General features: G+C 41.0%; 1 protein-coding gene across 5 annotated transcripts in view; it reads right to left on the bottom strand.

Moving 5' to 3' along the window:
- The window catches only part of Dnajc5 (DnaJ heat shock protein family (Hsp40) member C5), a 33,948-nt gene that overhangs the window by 13,587 nt on the left and 179 nt on the right, over nucleotides 1–20,182 (bottom strand). Inside the window, exon 2 of one of the 5 annotated variants that reach the window (XM_008762545.4) lies at nucleotides 19,634–19,686. The exons of 3 other annotated variants lie outside the window; for them this stretch is intronic. The gene's annotated coding sequence lies outside the window, so the exon portion shown is untranslated. Of the gene's footprint in view, nucleotides 1–19,633; nucleotides 19,687–19,856; nucleotides 19,968–20,182 lie in introns of those variants that run through there. One more of the 5 variants, NM_024161.3, reaches the window with a different exon arrangement.

Genomic DNA, 20,182 nt, shown 5'->3' with positions numbered 1-20,182 from the left:
CACAATCCATAATGGTAGCAAACTTACGAAGCAGCAACGAAAATAATTTTATGGCTTATGAGGAACTGTATCAAAGGGTTGCAGCAATAGGAAGGTTGAGAACCACACTGTTCTAGAAAGAGAAAGAATTAAGCAAGGATAAACTTCCAGTAATTTGGGGGCTATTAAATTATAGGCACATCTTTTGATCATTCTACTTACAGTAAATATTGTCTTTAAAAAATGGGTGGTGGTGGTGATGATGGTAGAGGAGGAAGAGGTGGTGGTGGAGGAGGAGGTGGTGGTGGTGATGGAGGAGAGTAGGTGGTGGTGGTGGAGGAGGAGGTGGAGGAGGTGGTGGTGGTGGTGGTGGTGATGATGATGGAGGAGGAGGAGGAGGTGGTGGTGATGGTGGAGGAGGTGGTGGAGGAGGTGGTGGTGATGGTGGAGGTGGTAGTGGAGGAGGTGGTGGTGGTGATGGAGGAGGAGGTGGTGGTGGTGGTGGTGATGGAGGAGGTGGTGGTGGTGGTGATGGTGGAGGAGGTGGTGGTGCACTCCTTTAATCTCAGCACCCAGGAGGCAAAGGCAGGTGGGTCTCTCTGTGAGTTAGGCCAAACTGGTCTACAGAGTGAGTTCCAGGACAGCCAGAGCCTAAGGTCAAAACCATTACTGCCCCACGGCAGGAGACAGAGGCCAACCGTACTTCTGAGCAACATCTTAAGCCCTGGAAGTGCACACACATGCTCCATCTTTCCCTGGAACCTTAAGGCCCCTCCCTCTGCCTTCTCACTCACAGTGAAGTCCTTCTGAATGAGAAGCTCTCTGGTTTGCTCTGCTTCCCGCCTCATCCTTTACTCAACATACCCTGAACATGCAAGTGTCTCCAAAAACTTGTAACATATCTTTATACACATCATTAAAACAGTCTTTAAAATTGTACATATTTGTTATTTATTTGAGTATCATTTGTGAAGGTCAGAGGACAACCTGTGAGCTAGTTCTCTCTCTGGTTTTGGAGACCAAACTCTGGTCAACAGACTTGGTGGCACGTGCCTTTGCCTGCTAAAGCAAACTGCTGGATCCTGAACAATCATGCTTTTAGCTTTTTCAATACAGGGTTTCTGTGTGCACCCCTAGTTGCCCTGGAACTCAGTCTGTACTAGGTTGACCAAACTCTGCCTCGAAAGTGTTGGAATAAAAGGTACGTGCTCCTACCTCTCAGCAAACAATCGCTTGTTATCATGGATAACAAAGAGGGTGTGTAGAGAGAATCGCTTGTGTACTGTGTGGAAGTACTTCCTGTCAATAAAAAGCTGATGGCCAATGAGCTGAGGCAGGATTGGAAGGTGGGCCATTTGTCAGAGAGAGGAATTCTGGGAAAAAGTCAGGGCGGGAGACTTGCCCTGGACTCAGAGGAGAGAAATGAAACGGAATGAAAGGTAACTAGTTGTGTGGCAAACATAGACCACAATAAACGGGTTGTATAAAGTTACAAGCTAATCGGGAAACGAGCCAAATGCTTATTATGGTCTAGGCAGTTATTCATAAATAATTAAGTCTCAGAGTCGTTATTCTGGAAAGAGGCTGGGTAGAAAAGCTCGTGGATACATTTGATGTACCACAGGTGGGGCATAGAATCCAAGCTTAGAAAAGTCCCAGGGGAGAGGTGCATCCCCGCGAAAGAGAGCAGGTTACTAGCTCAGTTCCTTTAAGAGAAAGAATCTGCTGGGTAGAGACAGGAACTAAAGCAAACGCAGTTCCTAGGCGCAGCTTCTTGACCAGCTGAACTAACTACAGGGCCCTGGAAGCCTTGCACTTTCAAGGCTGCGGAGGGCGACACTGGTGGTGCATAGACCACCTCTCAGTCGCTCAGATTCAGTTCTCAGAAGAGACATATCAGAACAGGCAGAAATCAGAGAGCAGGCCCGCCCCGTGGAAAGCCTACCCAAGGAAGGGTGGAGCCAGGATCCAGCAGTCTGCTAGAAAGAGCTGAGGGAGCAGACACACCAACTACAGACTCAGGCCCACTCAAGCCCGAGGAACCTGTTCCCTCTCCCTGTGGGCCCAACAACTTCCCAGAGCAGGGGAAGGGTTGGGCATTTGGTGAGGTGCAACTCCCAGTTAAACCCCACAAAAGCGAGACTTGGCTGAGGCCAGCTACAGACGCGTGGGTGGAAACACCTCTTCCCCCGTGAGAGAAAGGGCAGGGGTGGGGCTAGTCACAGCGTGGGAAGCAGAAGCCAGACACACTTCGGATCAGGTAAAAAAAAAAAAATGTTTAAACTTGTCCTTTAATGCTAAAAAGGTAAGAGACTGAGTATAAAAATTCATAGATATAATTTGAAATTGACAAATTTAAAGAAAGAAGATACAAAGAGGAAAAGGACAATAACAGAGCTTCTGGATATACTGCCATTTTAAATGGCTTAAAGATAGAAACAAAAGAGAAACAGATAAATGTCCTGAAGTAAGAACATTACAAATTAAGATTATTGTCATGCTGGCAATCCGTATTGTGGTAATCATAGTGGCTTTCTGCACCTTTTCAAAGAAAAGGGCTTTAGAGATACAAAGAAAAAGAAAATAATGAAAAGCGGATAGGCCTTGGGATGAAAATTTTAAAAATTTATGAACAAAAATTAGGAAAATACTAAGATAAGAGATACAAGGAAAAGAGAAATATGAAAAATGGGGACAGGCCTAAGAGAAATTTTTAAAAATGTAAAAAATGGGGAATAAACTAAGAAAAGAGACAGTATAAGGCCAGAGTCTACTACACCATTATATAATGAAAATCAGGACAGTCACCCAACGGTTGTTAGAAAACCAACCTTGGCCTATCCAGTTAGTGTATACGTGCCAATAGACAGTGGCCATCCTCAAGAAGAATGAGTGGCACCCCATAAATGCCTGGATTTGAAAAAAAATTAAAAGAAAGTGCCTCCAATTATAGAATGCATTCTTTGCTTCTGAAACAGGTATTAAATTCTCAGGCAACTTGAAATAGAATTTTCTCCAAAGACTGTAAAGATATGACAAGAAAAATGTTAGAACCTGGTCCACAATTACAATGGCGTTCATGGTGGAGAGAAGGAGAGAAGCGGCTAAAGAGACAGAACAGAGAAACAGCCAGAGGTGTCAATGTTTTTCAAGATCAGCTGCTTGGGGGGCTGGGGATTTAGCTCAGTGGTAGAGCGCTTACCTAGGAAGCGCAAGGCCCTGGGTTCGGTCCCCAGCTCCGAAAAAAAGAACCAAAAAAAAAAAAAAAAAAAAATCAGCTGCTTGGTGAAGGAACATAGGCTGAGGTAAAAGTCATATACGGGGAAGCAGCCATAGCATTATGTCACATGGCAGCTTTAAGTGGTTGAGACAAGGGCGAAGAAACAGGAAAAGGACTTTGAACTCAGATTATGCAAAGTCCAAAAGAAACATTCACTGACTTTTTACAAAGATTGACTTCAGCTATAGATAGAAGGGTATCATATCCATAAGCAAGAAAAGCACTGACTTTAGCTTTCAAAAACACTAATGCTCGGGTTGGGGATTTAGCTCAGCGGTAGAGCGCTTGCCTAGCAAGCGCAAGGCCCTGGGGTTCGGTCCCCAGCTCCGAAAAAAGAAAAGAAAAAAAAAAAAAAAAAAAAAAAAGCCAAACAAACACTAATGCTGAATGCAAAAGGGTGACAGGCCCCTAAAGGCAAGATCAACACCAAGAGGCTAATGGATTAGAAATACAGTTGATGGGGCTGGGGATTTAGCTCAGTGGTAGAGCGCTTGCCTAGCAAGCGGAAGGCCCTGGGTTCGGTCCCCAGCTCTGAGAAAAAAAAAAAAAAGAAAAAGAAAAAAGAAATACAGTTGATATTAAGTCTCACTCATATGACATGACTTTACTAGACGTGATGAAAAAAGGTCTTGAGAAAAATCCAAAACACCAGATGTTTTAATTGTGGTAAGAAGGGTCATTTCAAAGGGATTGTGGGCAAGGTGTTCCTAGAAACAATGTTTTTTTTTTTCTTGTTTTTTTTTTTTCTTCTTTTCTTTTTTTCGGAGCTGGTGACCGAACCCAGGGCCTTACACTTGCTAGGCAAGTGCTCTACCACTGAGCTAACTCCCCAACCCCAGAAACAATGGTTTGTTTTTTTTTCCCTAGAGATTATTCAAAGGGAAGGCCTCAGCCTTCTGGTATATGCAGAAAGTGGCAAAGGCCAACACTGGACTAGTGAATGTGGATCAATAAGAGACTTACAAAAGACAGACAGATGCCTTGCCTGCTCGAACAGAAAGCAGAAAATCATTTTTAGCTGATTCTGCATACCTCATATCCCATGCGTATGTTAATACAGAAATGTATATTACCTGTTAAAGTTTGCATGTTTACAGACACCAATGAAGTTAAAGTGGCCCTAACAAGATTAGCCCTAAAGAATGTTGATACACATTTATTCCTGCTCCTGCTTCATCCAACCTCAGACTACGTCAGTAGCTGTTTCATCAGAACTTGCTTCCAGCTCACCAGGGGCTTAGACCAGGTAGTCTAGCCTTACAAACTGTTACAATAAGTATTTCACTTAACCCCTGCACTTTCCCATCACACAGAAACTGGACAATAAATATTACAGCTAGTTTTCTTAAGACTGGCCAATAGCCAAATTTTCTTTGGGTCCCCAAAAGAAAACAACAGCAGGGAACAATTTTAGGAGAACAAAGCCCCTATTTCCAAGAGGTCTTTGGATGGTGGGTGTTTGTAGTCATTTAATGGGGATTGGTTAAGTTCTTAATGTTCTTGGTAAGGAAGGAAATGAAGGGACGTTAGATTCAGGGATTTCTTCAAAATGCTGTTGAAAATGGACAAACAAGATGCAGGCAAGTCAACTGCCAAGCTTTACAAGGACAAGGTAGGCAAGTCCTTCATAATTCCTGCTCCACAGAAAAGTCTGTCGGATATTCTAGGCCAGAAAGCTGAAGGTAATGCTCCAATGACTCAGAGAAAACTTGGGTGACCGTCCAGGTAGCCACAACCGGTCGTTTCTACAGCTCTGGAAGTTGCTTGGCTCCGCACTTTCTGCATACTCAGGTAATATTTATTCCTTCTCAGGTTTTAAAACTACATAGTCAGAGTCTCACAATTAAGCTTAAGTTTAGGATTTAAGAAAATGTTTTAAGGTCTAAAAAGATATTTTTAGGAATGTAATGCAAATTATGAAAGAAGGTGATTTAAGTAAAGAATTTTGGACTCACCAAAATAGGAAAGATAATGGAATACTTTCTCTAAGGTTGCCAAATACAAATGGACTGGACATTGTGACTAATTCTTACCTGATAGTTTTTGTAATTGTTCTTATTGAATATAGTTTATTATGTTAGAGAAAGAGTCTTTTATTAGACCAAAAAGTGAAGATAATAAAGAGAATCTCGTGTGTATTCTGTGGAAGCATCACCTGTCAATAAAAAGCTGATGGCCAATGAGCTTGGGCAGGATTAGAAGGAGGAACGTCCAACAGAGAGAGCTAGGATTCTGGGAAAGAGTCAAGGGCAGTAGATTTTTGCCCTGGACTTGGAAGAGATAGACACATGAAACTGAAGAGGTAACTAGCCAGGTGGCTATATAAGTTACATGCTGGTCAGGGAATAGGCCAAAACGTATGGCCTAGGCATTTATTCATAAATAAAACTCAGAGTTGGTATTCTGGGAACAAAGAGGCAGGGTAGAAAAGCTTCTGGCTATAAGGGGGGTGCAAAACAACAATGAGACAAACTCCACGAATCATATCTCAAAGTTACAGATTACCAGCCTTTGAGGACTAAAATATAAAGAGCAATAATCAACAGCGAAGTCTTCGGCAAAAGCCTTTAAAAGCTGGGAGAATTCAATTATAAGTTTGGTGATGTTTACCTGGAATCCCAATACTTGAAAGCCTTGAATATTGAGAACTGGAGGCCAGCCTGGGCTACATAGTAAAATCATGTATCAAAAGAACACAAAACAAAACGAAACAACTCTCATAGTTTTACTGATGTACTTCTAGTTTCCCCTGGCTTACTTTAAGCTATTCCAGGATCCGGGATAGACATATGTAGCCCTGAAAGCCACTGCCCAGCCATGTTTAAAAGGATAAGTGCCCAGAGAAGATACAGAGGACAAAGTTAATCCATCCTGCTGTGGATAGTCTGAAGAAACAGAAGTCCAGAATCCTCTGCCTTCAAAATGGTTTTTGTGTATACATGGACAACGCAGGTTCTTAAACTATTCTGTGAGCAGGTACAGGAGCTTGTAACTTGAAAGACACTAGCTGAACCTAGCAAGAGAGATGGCTCAACACCTAATTGCTCTAGCTGAGGATCCAGCTTGGTTCCTTGGTACAGAAGTATAACTGTGATAAAAGACTTTAAAAATGACCTAGGGAGGAAGGATTATCATAAAAGGGATAGGGAACAGACCCATGGATGAAAATGTTACTTTTGTTGTTGTTGTGACAAAAATGCCTAACAAGAGCTATTTATGGAAGGAGATTTTGATTCACAGTTTAAGAGTACACCCGTCATCTTGTTGGAAATCATGGTAGCAGGAGCAAGAACAGCTAGTCACTTCACATTCACAGTCAAGAAAGCAGAGAACAAAAAGGGCTGGTCCTTGGTCTTCAGCTTGCTTTCTTCTTTTTACTAAATCTGGAACCCTAGCCCACTGAATGGTGCTGGCTCCCTCTTTGTAAAAACGACTCCTTTACATATATGCACAGAGATCTGCCTCCTAAACAGCTCTCGAACCTAACCAGCTGATAATCAATATTAATTATCACATAGAGGAAGAGAAAACACATCTGTGTTGATGGATGCAAAAGAAAGGAGAAACGAATCACAGGAGTGAGATGGTGATACAGGCAGAGAGGATAAGCTGCAAACACTATTGTGAGAATGTAGCAGTGAGGAGATAGGCAGATGACTATTCTCTGCCTTATGCACATTTGGGCCACAGTAGCAGAAAAGTTCTGTTGAAAATGAATTACTGAAAGTGAAACATGATGATGTTATTCCTAATTTTGGGGAATCTTTTTTTTTAAACAAACTATTTATTTTACATGTATGAGTACACTGCAGCTGTCTTCAGACACACCAGAAGAGGATATCAGATCTCATTACAGATGGTTGTAAGCCACCATGTGGTTGGTTGCTGGGATTTGAATTCAGGATCTCTGGAAGAACAGCCAGTGCTCTTAACCACTGAGCCATCTCTCCAGCCCCTTTCTGGGGAATCTTTAACTAAAATCCATGCTGTAGTGTATGAAAATCAGCTACCAATTAGAGTGTGAGGTAGCCAATAACTTAGAACACAGTAAAGCCAGCACCTTTCAAGTAATAGTAAGCCTTTCTGCTTGGTCACAAAATAACCAAGAACTTATCTGACTACATGGAGTCAAGAATCATTCCCTAAGGAATGGAATATGGGCTATGTATAAAAAAAAAAAAAAAAAAAAAAGAGCTGAGTACAAGCACCCGCTAATCCACGCTCTCTACTCTTGACTGTGCACATGACTAGCTGCTTCAAGTTTCTGCCACCATGACTTCTGAAAAAATGTGGACTACAACCTGGAATTGTGAGCTAAATAAACTCCCTCTCCCTTAAGTTGCTCTTGCTAGGATATTTTACTACAGCGACAGGAAACAAAACTAAGACATACAACATTCAAATCTTTACAAATAATATTTACACTTATAAAAATACTTATGACTGTTAGTGTGGTAGTATACACTGTAATCTCAGCACCTGAAGGGATGTGAAGACTGAATAGAAGCCCAAGACCAATGCCAGCCTAGGCTACTTAGCAAAACTCTGTCTCAGCTATGAACAGACACCATGACCAAGGCAACTCTTATAAGGACAGCACTTAATTGGGGCTAACTTACAGGCTCAGAGTTTCAGTAATTATCATCAAGGCAGGAACATGGCAGCATCCAGGCAGGCATAGTACAGGAGGAAGTGAGAGTTTAACATCTTCATCCGAAGGCTGCTAGCAGAATACTCGATTCCAGGCAGCTAGGAGGAGGGTCTTAAGTCCATGCCCACAATTACACGCCTACTCCAACAAGGCCACACCCCCTAATAGTGCCACTCCCTGGGCCAAGCATACGCAAACCATGACAACAACATAATATACCAAGAAATTCTATTAGAACAGTGTAGACTACATCTACTTAAAAATTCTGGGACACACATTCAGAGTGGTGCAAATGCTGCCTTTCTTTATCTTACTCATTTTGGGAGGGTTAGGGTTATAAAAGGGAGGTTAAGACACACTTTTGGTAATGAAAAGCAAGAGGGTACAAGAACTCATAAAACACCATAAATGACACAGAGTGTTTTAATGGAATATATTCTGAGAGAAAACTTATAGAAGTGGCATCAGTTCTGCCCTTATAGCCTAGCCTGAGGCTGCTCTTCAGAGAAATTCATGCTGAATACATAGTTATCCAGTATATTCCACTTAAGGATTATCTTCAAAGAAGCAAATGAACATGCATTCAGAGTGCCTGACTCCCTGCAACTATTGTCAGAAACCAAGTTATCACATCCAATCCGACATATAGCCTAGAATCAGGTGTAACAACAAAAACCATGATAAACTCAAAGATGTGCCAAATTTCAAAGGGGCATTATGACATACCATATTCCAAACAGACACGCTGAAATTGAGATTTAACCAATTAAGCCGTTTCATTGTACATACTTTCGGAGTTGCCAGGTGGAGTTCTCTGAACCTTTATTGATTCAGAGTGCTGCCCATTCATAATCATTTCTTTGATTAAAATCTACTCAACCCAATTTGTCTATGGTTTTGTTTATTTTAATAGTTTAGTGTCAGGAGTGGGGTCTAAAGTAGATGTCCCAAGAGGACAGTCCTCAAACCCCCAAGTGAAGGTACTGAGCAAAAGCACTGTGTCCATTGCTCTCCAAAAGCAAACAGAATCAAGGGTGAGTTCTCTTTCTAAATGAAGCAATACAAATTTGTGTTTTGAGCTCATTTACTTAAGTGATTTTTTTTTTATTGAACTGCACCCAAGATTAAATAGTACATATCTAGAGGCCTCAGGTATATATGCCTTTTCAAAAGGAATTTCTACACTGCTGAGTTTGAGAACCAATACATGCAATCCTGAAACTTAGGAAGCTAAGGCAGGATGATGAGTTCTAGGTCAACCTTGGTTACATAGTAAGATCCTATTGAACATTTCCCTTCTCCCCAATACAAAGTCTGAGTTTTTAGGTTTTCTAGCATGAGGATGGAAATCTAAAGTTGAGGGAGGCTAAGGGAAACCTGCACAAACAAGTTCTCAGGCATAGCAAAACAAATTAGAAAGATTTGCCTCCAGTTTTTTACTGCTCAGAGACTAAAAATAACTAGGATCACTGACAAACTGCAGGAAAACAACTGCTTCCAGCAGCTGGGATTCAAAGATTTGTCAAATGATACGCCAGTCACTCATAACTGCTGCCTTCCTGTGTTCACTGGATACTATGCTCCTTAAAAGGTCAAAGGGTAAGATTTCAACTAGCTCCACAAGAAAAAACCCAAAACAAACAACAACAACAACAACAACGATGAAGGAAGCCCCACAGTCAAATATAAAAGGAAGGTTAAGACACAGCTTTTATTACCTTTGGTAATGAAAAGCAAGAGGGTATGAGAATATATTGTTTAAAGAAAAAGCAACTTTTGAGCTAGAGAGATGATGGCTCAGCAGTTGAGAACATTTGTTATTCTTCCAGAAGACATAGGTTTGATTCCCAGCACCACAAAGCAGTTAGCTCACAAACTGATAACCACAGCTCTAGGTGACTTGATGTCCTCTTCTGGCTCCGAAGTCACCAAGCACAGATATGGATCAGGTAAAACACCCTTCCTTACATGTAAAATAAAATTTACTTAAAGAAAAATTAATTTTGTTCCCAAATAGTTGTCCCCAATGACTAGTTGTTTTTTTTTTATTAACTTGAGTATTTCTTTTTTGTTTGTTTGTTTGTTTTGTTTTTTTGACTAGTTGTTTTAATCTGAAAAGGAAAAAGGAATATAAAAATAACAGGGTTAGGGGTTGGGGATTTAGCTCAGTGGTAGAGTGCTTGCCTAGGAAGCGCAAGGCCCTGGGTTCGGTCCCCAGCTCCAAAAAAAAAAAAAAAAAACAGGGTTAAAGAGATGGCTCAACAGTTAAGAGCACTGACTCTCTTCCAGAGTTCAATTCCCAGCAACCACAGGTGGCTCACAACCATCTGTAATGGGATCTGATGCCCTCTTCTGGTGTGTCTGAAGATGGCAACAGTGTACTCACATACATAAAATAAATAAATCTTAAAAAAAAAATAGCCTATGAATGACAAATTTGCAGATTTACAGGAGATAAATTCTTAAAGAGCTGGTGTACATGATGCTAAGATTAGAAGAAAACAGTTTGAGTTTTTCATAAAATTCAGTGAGCTGAGAGGTTCAGAGCATGCACAGCTCTTGCAGAGAACCATGGTTCAGTTTCTAGCACCCATATGGTGGGTCACAACCAGCATTAACTCAAGTTCAAGGGGATCCAACACATATATGTATGCAGGCAAAACACTGGTACATACAAAATTCAATCTAAAATGATTTTACAATGAGGCAATTTTTAAAATTTACTTCTGGAGTCTTTAATGATTTCAACCATTAACTAACTGTTTGTTAAATGAACAGTGACTTGTGATTTGCTTTAAATGTTCTAAATTCTAGGTTTTTGTTTTTTTGGGTTTTTGATAAACTTCTCAAAATATTTCTCTCTAGGCCTGGCTATGTAGTCCAAGCTGGTCTCAAACACTCAAATCTCCCACCTTGGCCTCTTGGATGGGAGCTGTGGGCATGTGTCACATATCCAGTCTCAAAAATAAAAATTTTAAATTAAGTCTTCTTATTGCTCTTTAACAAACTTTAAAATTCCCCAGGTGGATTCTTAGAACATTTCAAAAGGACACTTAAATGTATGCTGCCATGCTTCCTGTCTGCCATGGCGATATTAGACTAAGCCTTTGAAACTGTAAGCTAGCCCCAACTGAGTATTTTCCTTTTTTTTTTTTTTTTTTTGGTTCTTTTTTTCAGAGCTGGGGACTGAACCCAGGGCCTTGCGCTTCCTAGGCAAGCGCTCTACCACTGAGCTAAATCCCCAACCCCGAGTATTTTCCTTTTTAAGAATTGTCTTGATCATGTGTCTTTTTACAGCAACAGAAACTTAACTTAGACATACTTGTAATCCCAGCCATGGAAGTAACAGTCAGCAACACCGAGAAATCAAGGCCATTGTGGAGTACAATAGACCTTATCTCAGAAAGTGATATTAAACTTCTCTTTACAACAGATGAAGACCATTAGAAAAAATCAACTACAAATAAAAACAAAACAAACAAGGAACTCACAACTGGTCAAAGTGACAAGAGGAACTAACTAATGATGGCTTTTCAGCCTGGCTGATACACCTACAACCCACTCCTGCGCCTACGACACCAGAGACATCTTGGGAAAGGGAGTGGAAAGGTTATAAGTGGTTATCTAATATTAAGTAGTCAGCCCTGGAATCTTTATGTACAAGTAACACTAAACAGACTGTGCAGGCTGTGTTTATATTTTCTATATTTGTGTGTAACAATAACCAAGAGAAAGTGGCCATAACTTCAAGAGGGAGTAAGGTACAGGTGTGGGTGTTGGAGAGACTTGAGGAAATAAAAGAGAAAAAATTATGTAGTTGCATTGTAATTAAAAGTATATAATCACAGCTCAGTCTACATATACACAATGAGGTCCAGGACAACTCAGACTTCAAACATACATCTCATAAAAACCCAAAACGAATAAATTAAACTGTGTCTTGTTAAATCATGAGACACACTGTCGATTCATACTAAAATCTGGGCGGTGGTGGTATAAGCCTTTAATCCCAGCACCCAAGATGTAGAGGCAGACTGTTCTCAGGGACTAGGCCTTTCCAGTCTACATGGCAAGTTCGACACTGAGAATCTGTCTCAACCAAAAAACATAAGAAAGAAAAAGAAAAAAATACTAAAACTTATGTGAGACTCACATTATTGTGTATTGACGTGTTTCAGGTATTATAAGGAATTAACAAAAATACAGCAGTGCTGGTAATGATAATGATCAGCATTATCGTTTCATAATTCTAGCTCCCTGAAAATGTTATAACCACAGAAATAATCACATTTTCTTGTGAACTGTGTCATTAGTGTAATGAGTCCTCATATTCCATCATGTCACTTTAATTAAGCCTTGACATCTATAGGTGTTTGTTTATCATGGCACTTCCTTGAACAGGTATTTCATTTTTAATGACATTCATGGAAGAGATAGCATATTTTTTACTTTGAAAACATTCTATTGGGGAGGTGATTACAAGTTGTGCAGGGAGCTCCATGGGTGCAACTTTCCTGAGTGATCACTCATGTAGGGTAGGGTAAAGACCCAGAGCTGCCTTTGAGTACCCACGATCCTATGTTCTTTGAGGAAGGAGAATCAGCCTGAAGGGTCTGAGAATGAGAAAGTGGTTCTTTTCACCAGAGAGGTTGCTGCAAGGACGGGAAGCTGAAAATGTGACTAATATCCTGCTGCCAGTTTGCAAGCAAAGTCAACACATCAAGCAAGATCACGAGAAAGGGAAGCAGACCCTAATGTATCACATTTAGAGCCAACTTCCCCACTGCACTTGTGATTTACACAATAAATGTCCTCTATTGTACAACTAATGCTTTTTAGTCAGGTTCACTATCTAACCCAGACTGGCTTTGAATTCACATTTTTTTATGCTTCAGTCTCCACAATTCTTTAGGTTATTAGAAGTGTTTTGCTGGGGTTGGGAATTTAGCTCAGCGGTAGAGCACTTGCCTACCAAGTGCAAGGCCCTGGGTTCGGTCCCCAGCTCCGAAAAAAAGAAAAAAAGAAAAAAGAAAAAGAAAAAGAAAAAAAAAGTGTTTTGCTGCTTAGACTGGCTGTAAAACCTAATAATCTAATTTAGAGGTTTGAGAAAGGAGAAAAGGATCGTCTTATTTGCAGACAAAATATACTCATTAGGGTGATTTAATTAAAAAAAAAAAAAAAAGGGGTTGGGGATTTAGCTCAGTGGTAGAGCGCTTGCCTAGCAATCGAAAGGCCCTGGGTTCAGTCCTCAGCTCCCAAAAAAAAAAAAAAAAAAAAAAAAAAAAAGCAAAAACATACCAATGGACAAGAATTTCTAAAACTTATCCAGATATGCCTACTGGAAGTAGAGGCAGGAAGAAGAGTTCAAAGTCGTCCTCAGGCTACATAGCAAGTTTAAAATCAGACTGGGAAACACAAAATCCTGTCTCAAAAAATATAAAGAAAGAAAGAAAAAAAAAGTACAAAAAAGGAAGAAAAGTTATTGGTGGGTAAGTGCTTTATTTTTATTTTATGTGCACTGGTGCTTTACCTGTATGTCTGTCAGTGTGAAGACGTCATATACTGGAGTTACAGACAATTGTGAGCTGCTGTGTGGATGCTGGGAATTGAACCCAGGTCCTCTGGAAGAACATTCAGTACTCTTAACTGCTGAGCCATCTCTCCGTCCCAGATAACTGCTTTAAAATTGTTTTTTAGAATGGGGGTGAGTGGTGGGGAGACTGGAAAGTTGGCTTAGCAGTCAAGGCTGCTCTTCCAGAAGACAGTGATTTGATTCCCAGGACCCACATGTTGAGTCACAGCTGTATGGAACTCCAGTTCCAGCCAACTCGACATCTCTTTGCTGGCCTCCACTGACACCAGGCACACAAAGCAGTGCATAGATATAACATCCAAAACCACAAAATAAACTAAAATGGTTTGTATAAAACACTGGCTTCTCAAAACGCTTAGTTTTAATAATACAATGAACCATAAGCGATACATTTCTGACACCTGCTAGATAAACTAGACACTTAAGAGGGATTTCACCCAAACGCAACCCTCAGGACATGTCTTTTGGTTCTTTCTCACACTGGAAGCAAGGGCAAAGCTGTAACAGGAGCTAAATAAAGGGCTTTAAGAAAATCTGTCCCCGGGGTTGGGGATTTAGCTCAGTGGTAGAGCGCTTGCCTAGGAAGTGCAAGGCCCTGGGTTCGGTCCCCAGCTCCGAAAAAAAAGAACCAAAAAAAAAAAAAAAAAAAGAAAATCTGTCCCCTTATGAGGTGCACCTGCGCCAAGTCTCACGGTGCTGCTAGGCTGAACAAAAGGCAAAAGAGTTATACTACATCAGGCATTTAGACAAAATAGCATCAAGCAAAACTCAGTAAGGGTTTACCCTTTTATTTGCCCAAATATCAAAAGGAAATAAAATTTGATAATGTACGTTAATTATATCTACATTCTAATAGACTTTGTCAAAGAAAAATTTCAATAAAATGGACTCTTGTTTAACAGAGAAACTCAATAAGCCTGCTAAGTCTTTCCTGTATGAAGAGAAAATAAAGGCAGGCAACAGCACCTTCTTCCTTCATGGAACTCAGGCCACTCCTGTTCTCATCCTCCACCTCAGATGAGAAGCTTACAGTCTTAGACTTTTAGACCCTTGACTCATAACCTGCCCTTTAAGGTTAACTCAGATCGATAATACCATGAGATATCTGATTGTGTTCTTCACTGTTACATATGCCACTTGATGAAAATGAACAGCCATTAGGCATTTCTCTAAGATGGCCATGCTTCTTTCCCAAGATAGCCTGAATGGTACACACCTGACACCATCACCAGCAAATCCTCATTCCGATCCTCTGACTCACTAGGATTATAACCTTATAGCTAATAGGCAAGCATTCCTTATAACTCATAAAAGAACTCTACATATTGTATCTTATAAAACAACATGGGAGTGTGTGTGTGCAAGTTTAATGTTTAGCAATTAAACTGACAATAAAATCACCAACAATTCAGGATAATGAGTAAGCTTCACGTATTCACAGATCCAAGGAATACCAAGTGAGTATTCATAGTATCTCACAAATCTAAAAATACTAGCTGGGTTCAAAATATCTAGAAATAAAGATAAAGTTGCCTACCACAAACTAAATGTCACTTGTGAAAAACATGCAGTGATTATAGAATGCAATAAAAGAGCACATACAGATTGGTGAGAGGAAACGCATCATGGAAGAATTTTCAGTGATCTCTCTCAAACCTAGCCTTACTCTTTTTTGGTTTTGTTTTGTTTTATGAGACAAAGTTTCTCTGTACAACAGCTGTGTACTCTCTGGCAGTCCTGGAACCTTCTTTGTAGACCAGACTGGCCTTAAACTCACAAAGATCCAGTGCCTCTGCTGGGATTAAAGGCAGCCATAAGATACTTTGTTTCTGTAATTTTGATATAAAATATCAATGTTGTGAAACTCAAAATTTGAAGCAATTTTTACTTGTTTAAAAAAAAAACAAAAAACCAACCCTACACTGAGGGCTAGATAGCTCACTGGGTAAGAATATTTACTCTGCAAGCATGAAGTCATATTTTAATCCCCAGGACTCAACCCGCTTTAAAGTTTGGCATAGTTTAGTGTACCTCTAACCCCAGTACCAGGAGCAAAGTCAAGTAGACCCTATAAACTTACTAGCCAGACAGCCAGAGGGAATTTCTGGGTCAGAGAGGCTCAATGTAATAAGATCCACAGAACCCATATTCTGTTGTGGCCTTTGTATACACACAGAAGGGTACATTTATTTATGCATGTTAGTCCATGTACCATACTCACATAACTCCACAATACACAACAAGTTAAAAACAAAATCCATACCTAATGGTGGTTTGAATAGTATGGTCCCCATAGACTTGTGTGTTTGACTGCTTGGTCCACAGGGAGTGGCATTATTAGGAAGTGTGGCCTTGTTGGAGGAAGTGTGCACTTTGGAGGTGGGCTATGAGTCTCTTATGCTCAGGGTATGCCCAGTGTGGCACATAGTCTCTCCTTGCTGCCTATGTATCAAGATGTAGAACTCTTAGCTCCATCTCCAGCACCATGTCTGCATGCACGCTGCCATGACAATAATGGACTAAACCTCTGAAACTATAAGCCAGACCCAATTAATGTTGTTCTTTATAAGAGTTGCTATGTGCCAAGGTTGGACCCCCAGTGCAGGGGAATATTGGGGGGGGGCAGTAAAGGGGATGGATGGGGGGAATATCTGTATGGGGGAGGGGAAGGGATGGAGGCTTATGGACAGAAAACCGGGAAAGGGAATAACATTTGAAATGTAAGTAAAGAATTATATCTAATAAAAAAATAGTAAGAGTTGCTATGGTCACAGGGTCTCTTCACAGCAGTAAAACCCTAACTAATACACCTATTAAATATCATGTATTAAGAATAAAGAACACAAACTTTTCATTAATAAATGAACTCAAGTTAACGCAAAGTGTCAGGAGGAGCAAAACCCATACTAATGGTTGTTGGGTGATCTAATCCTTAAATCTTTCTGTTTAGTTGCCAGTTATCAGATTAGCTGTTAATCCTTGTCAGGGTTGCCATCAGAGGAAACCCTGGCACAGTAGCCCAGGCTCTAAGATTAAAAATGTTTCAGGGGTAGTTTTTTGTTTTGTTTTTTTAAAACAAAATACGATCATCACCATTTTGAGCAGCTTTGTCATTTCTATTGAGGAAGTGAAATACCTTCTATTTATCATTTCTTTGCTTCTGTTAACAGGTAGATATGATGGGAAAATTCCCCCTCATTTTATAGAGTACAGAGAGAGACCTAGAGACAGAAGGAGCTGTGGTGGTGTGAGCTCTAACCTTGTCCCCTTTCAGGAGGGAGAGTCTAGCAGATTTTGCTGATGTACAGATGAGGGAAGAAGAGCAAAACTGTGGCTCTGCCCGACGCGGCTTTAAACCCACCACTCAGATTCTATAGTACACAATAATAGGCCTCATTTTAGGAGTGCACTTTTACCCTTTCTTTGAGGTATAGAGCTTATAAAATCCAGGTCTTGGCACATGCTAGACAACCACTCTCTTATCTGCACCTTCAGTCCTGATTATTACATTTTTAAATTTTAAATTTACTATATCATACCTGAAACCTTCCAGCAGCCATTACAGGAACACTAGAGATCCTCATAACGCAGAACTGATGCTTGTGCTTCATGTCCATAGGAACAGCTCCTAACCAGTTCCCTAAGGTTTCAGGAGTTTATTTCTTTACTGGAGAAGAGTAACTGCTTTCATTTGCTGATAGTTTGCTCACAGTATTACACACTTCAAACCCCATACCTCATGCTCTGCTGTCAGAAGCAAACTTCTAAAACTACTGCATCGTAAGTCATTTACTGGACGAGCACCATGCACCTGGGCCTTAAAGATACAACTCTGGCAAGGTTATGGGACACTATAGGCTATAGGTGTTTAACAAACAGAAGAAATCAGGCTCAGAAGCCTTGGGTTCAATTGAAGCTCTAAGTCTGATTAAGTTAGATCTTCAGCAAAGGAGGTTGTCAGGGTGAGTCTACAACTATACCCAGAAGCATCACTCTCTAAAGCACTCTTGGGTTAAAGTGGATAGAACTGCGCAGCGTGCGCCCAACACTGAACCACACATTAACAGAATTGTTCTCAGTAATACAGAGAAATCAGGTTGGTGAGATGGCCCAGCAGTTAGGAACGCTAGCTGCTCTTCTAGAGGTTCTGAGTTCAATTCCTGGCAACCATCAGATCAGATGCCCTCTTCTGGCATGTAGGTGTACATGCAGACAGCACACATCCACATTTAAAAGATGCATAAATAAATTTTAAAAAATACAGTGAATTCTAGCTATTCTTCTAAACTTAGATGGGAAGGAAGCAAAGGCCTTTGAAAGAATTATAGAGTCATCCAGTCACAAAGAAGTCTCTACTGGGTTGTCACAGCACTAATGAGCTTTCAGCTAGGGCAACCGCTCACTCTTTTGCTGGGTGTTGTGGTAATAGCCTATGATTCCAGCCGTTTGCCAGGCTGAAGCAGAGGGAACACATGCTGCAAGTTAGCTTGAACTATACCAAGATCCTGCTCACAAACACAAAACCTCTCCACAATAACTAAAGAATCAGAAGACTTTTTATCACCATTACCTCAAGTCAAGACAAGTAACCAAAGACAAAATTTCTTTTCTTTTTTTTTTTTCTTTTTTTCGGAGCTGGGGACCGAACCCAGGGCCTTGTGCTTGCTAGGCAAGTGCTCTACCACTGAGCTAAATCCCCAACCCCGACAAAATTTCTAAGAGTTTTGTTTTTTTTTAACCAGTAGCATATCTTTAAAAAAATTTAAACTCTGAAAAACCATAAATCAAAAGTTACAAAGAAGTCTGGAGAGATGGCTCAGTGGTTAAGAGCACTGATTGTTCTTCCAAAGGTCATGAGTTCAATTCCCAGCAACCACATGGTGGCTCACAACCATCTGTAATTGGATCTGGTACCTTCTTCTGGTGTGTCTGAGGATAGCAAGAGTGTACTCATATAACTAAAATAAATAAATCTTAAAAGAAAAAAAAGTTACAAAGAGCTGGCTGATGGTAGTGCACACCTTTATTAAGCATTGCACTTGGAAGGCAGAGGCAGGTGGATCTCTAAGTTCAAGGCCTGCACAGTAAATAGGTCGAGTTGCAGGGCAAGCCACAGAGAAAAACCAACCCTTGGCCCACACCCCCCAAAAAGTTGTTAAGTGATTTTACAGGGAAGTCTAAGCCCTTTCTAATACCCTCTTAACTTACTGCCTTTTTTCCCCAAAAGGGGCAGGGGAAAGTTGGTGGCTCTGTCTGTCCTTGAGGATACAGAAGCCTAGTGACTCTCATGCGTTCAGTACTCACTAGTTGACTTCCTGGTGAAAGGGCAATAGCCCAGCTGCTACTAGTCTCATTTCCATTCATTTGATAAGTATTTACTAGGCACATACTGACTGACTATCCTAAAAAGACAAAACAAAACCTTAACTAAAAAGCAGTGTTAAATACATTAACACATTAAACGAGAGTCAAGCCCTGTATGTATTAAGGAGGGGAAACGCCAAGCAGAGCTGAATAGTTGACAGCAGGCTAGTTACAGAACATAGTGGAATAACAGAGTAGAAATGAAGGGGATCTCACTGAACAGGAACAAGTGACTGGTCAAGAAAAAAAAAAAAAGAATTGAGCACTTAAACTGGTTAAGAGACTAGCAAGGACTAGGTGAGGCAAAGAGATTGTGAGGCTTGGAGCATAAAGAATCCAACGACAGGCGCCCTGTTCCCAAACCCATCTGCATTTAGAGGCTACACTGGCTCCACACTTGCGGTCCACACAGACAAGGCCATCTAAGTATGAAAACACTGATACAGGTAACAGAATCATAACACACATTAGGTTAGAACTGCGGGAAGTCCTGGCTTTAAATGTCACCCAACAAACAGATCACGCTTTCCTTAAAGAAAGCAAATAAATGAACAAAATTATCCTACGATTAGAATTTTGTCTTTAGGCAACCATGACAATATATAGGTCAATACAAGTCTTTGTGCTATTAAGTAACGTTTTGATGTTTAAACAGACAAATCACCAGCAATTCTGACACACTGCCTATAAAGGATGATCAGCTGAGCGTCCAACAAACGGCGACCCAATTTCCCCAAAATCCAATCTGAAAACAAATTAAAGCTACCTTTTGCATTATTTTTCCGAAGAAGCACTTAATGAATTCGGAGAAATCATCTCCTAGACACAAGGAAAAACAAGTTTTTAATCCAGCTATATAACACAAGTTGGAGCCTGAACGGATAAGTCCCTAATTCTCTCCCCAAAGAGCACGACACAAAAGCGTCTCTTAAAATGTCGTTGCGAGGCATATAGTTTTTTTTTTAATGTCAAATGCTTTTAAAACTTACAACTATGAGGCAATTTTCTGCTTCCCCGAATGTGAACAAGCCTCGGAGCCTTCACTGCCCGCCTCCCTACACCAGCTTCTGCGTTCCGGGAGCCGCGGAGGCGGCCGCGCGTGCGAACCTGGGTTGGCCCGGAAAGCCTCGTCCCCGCGCCGCCCCGCCGTGCGCAAGGTCGAGCAGGGCCTAGCGGTGCCCAGGGTCCGGCTCGCCGCCGCTGCTGAGGGTCGCCGCCATTTCCGGCTGCGGGCAGCTTTCACCACCTCCTTCTGCGGCGTCCTCGCCCCACTTCCCCTCCTCTTCACCCGGCTCCCGCGGCCTGAAACCCACGG

The sequence above is a fragment of the Rattus norvegicus genome, chromosome 3 (genome assembly GCF_036323735.1).
Source record: "Rattus norvegicus strain BN/NHsdMcwi chromosome 3, GRCr8, whole genome shotgun sequence".
Classification (NCBI taxonomy): domain Eukaryota; kingdom Metazoa; phylum Chordata; class Mammalia; order Rodentia; family Muridae; genus Rattus; species Rattus norvegicus.
This window is presented reverse-complemented; position numbering and strand designations above follow the sequence as displayed.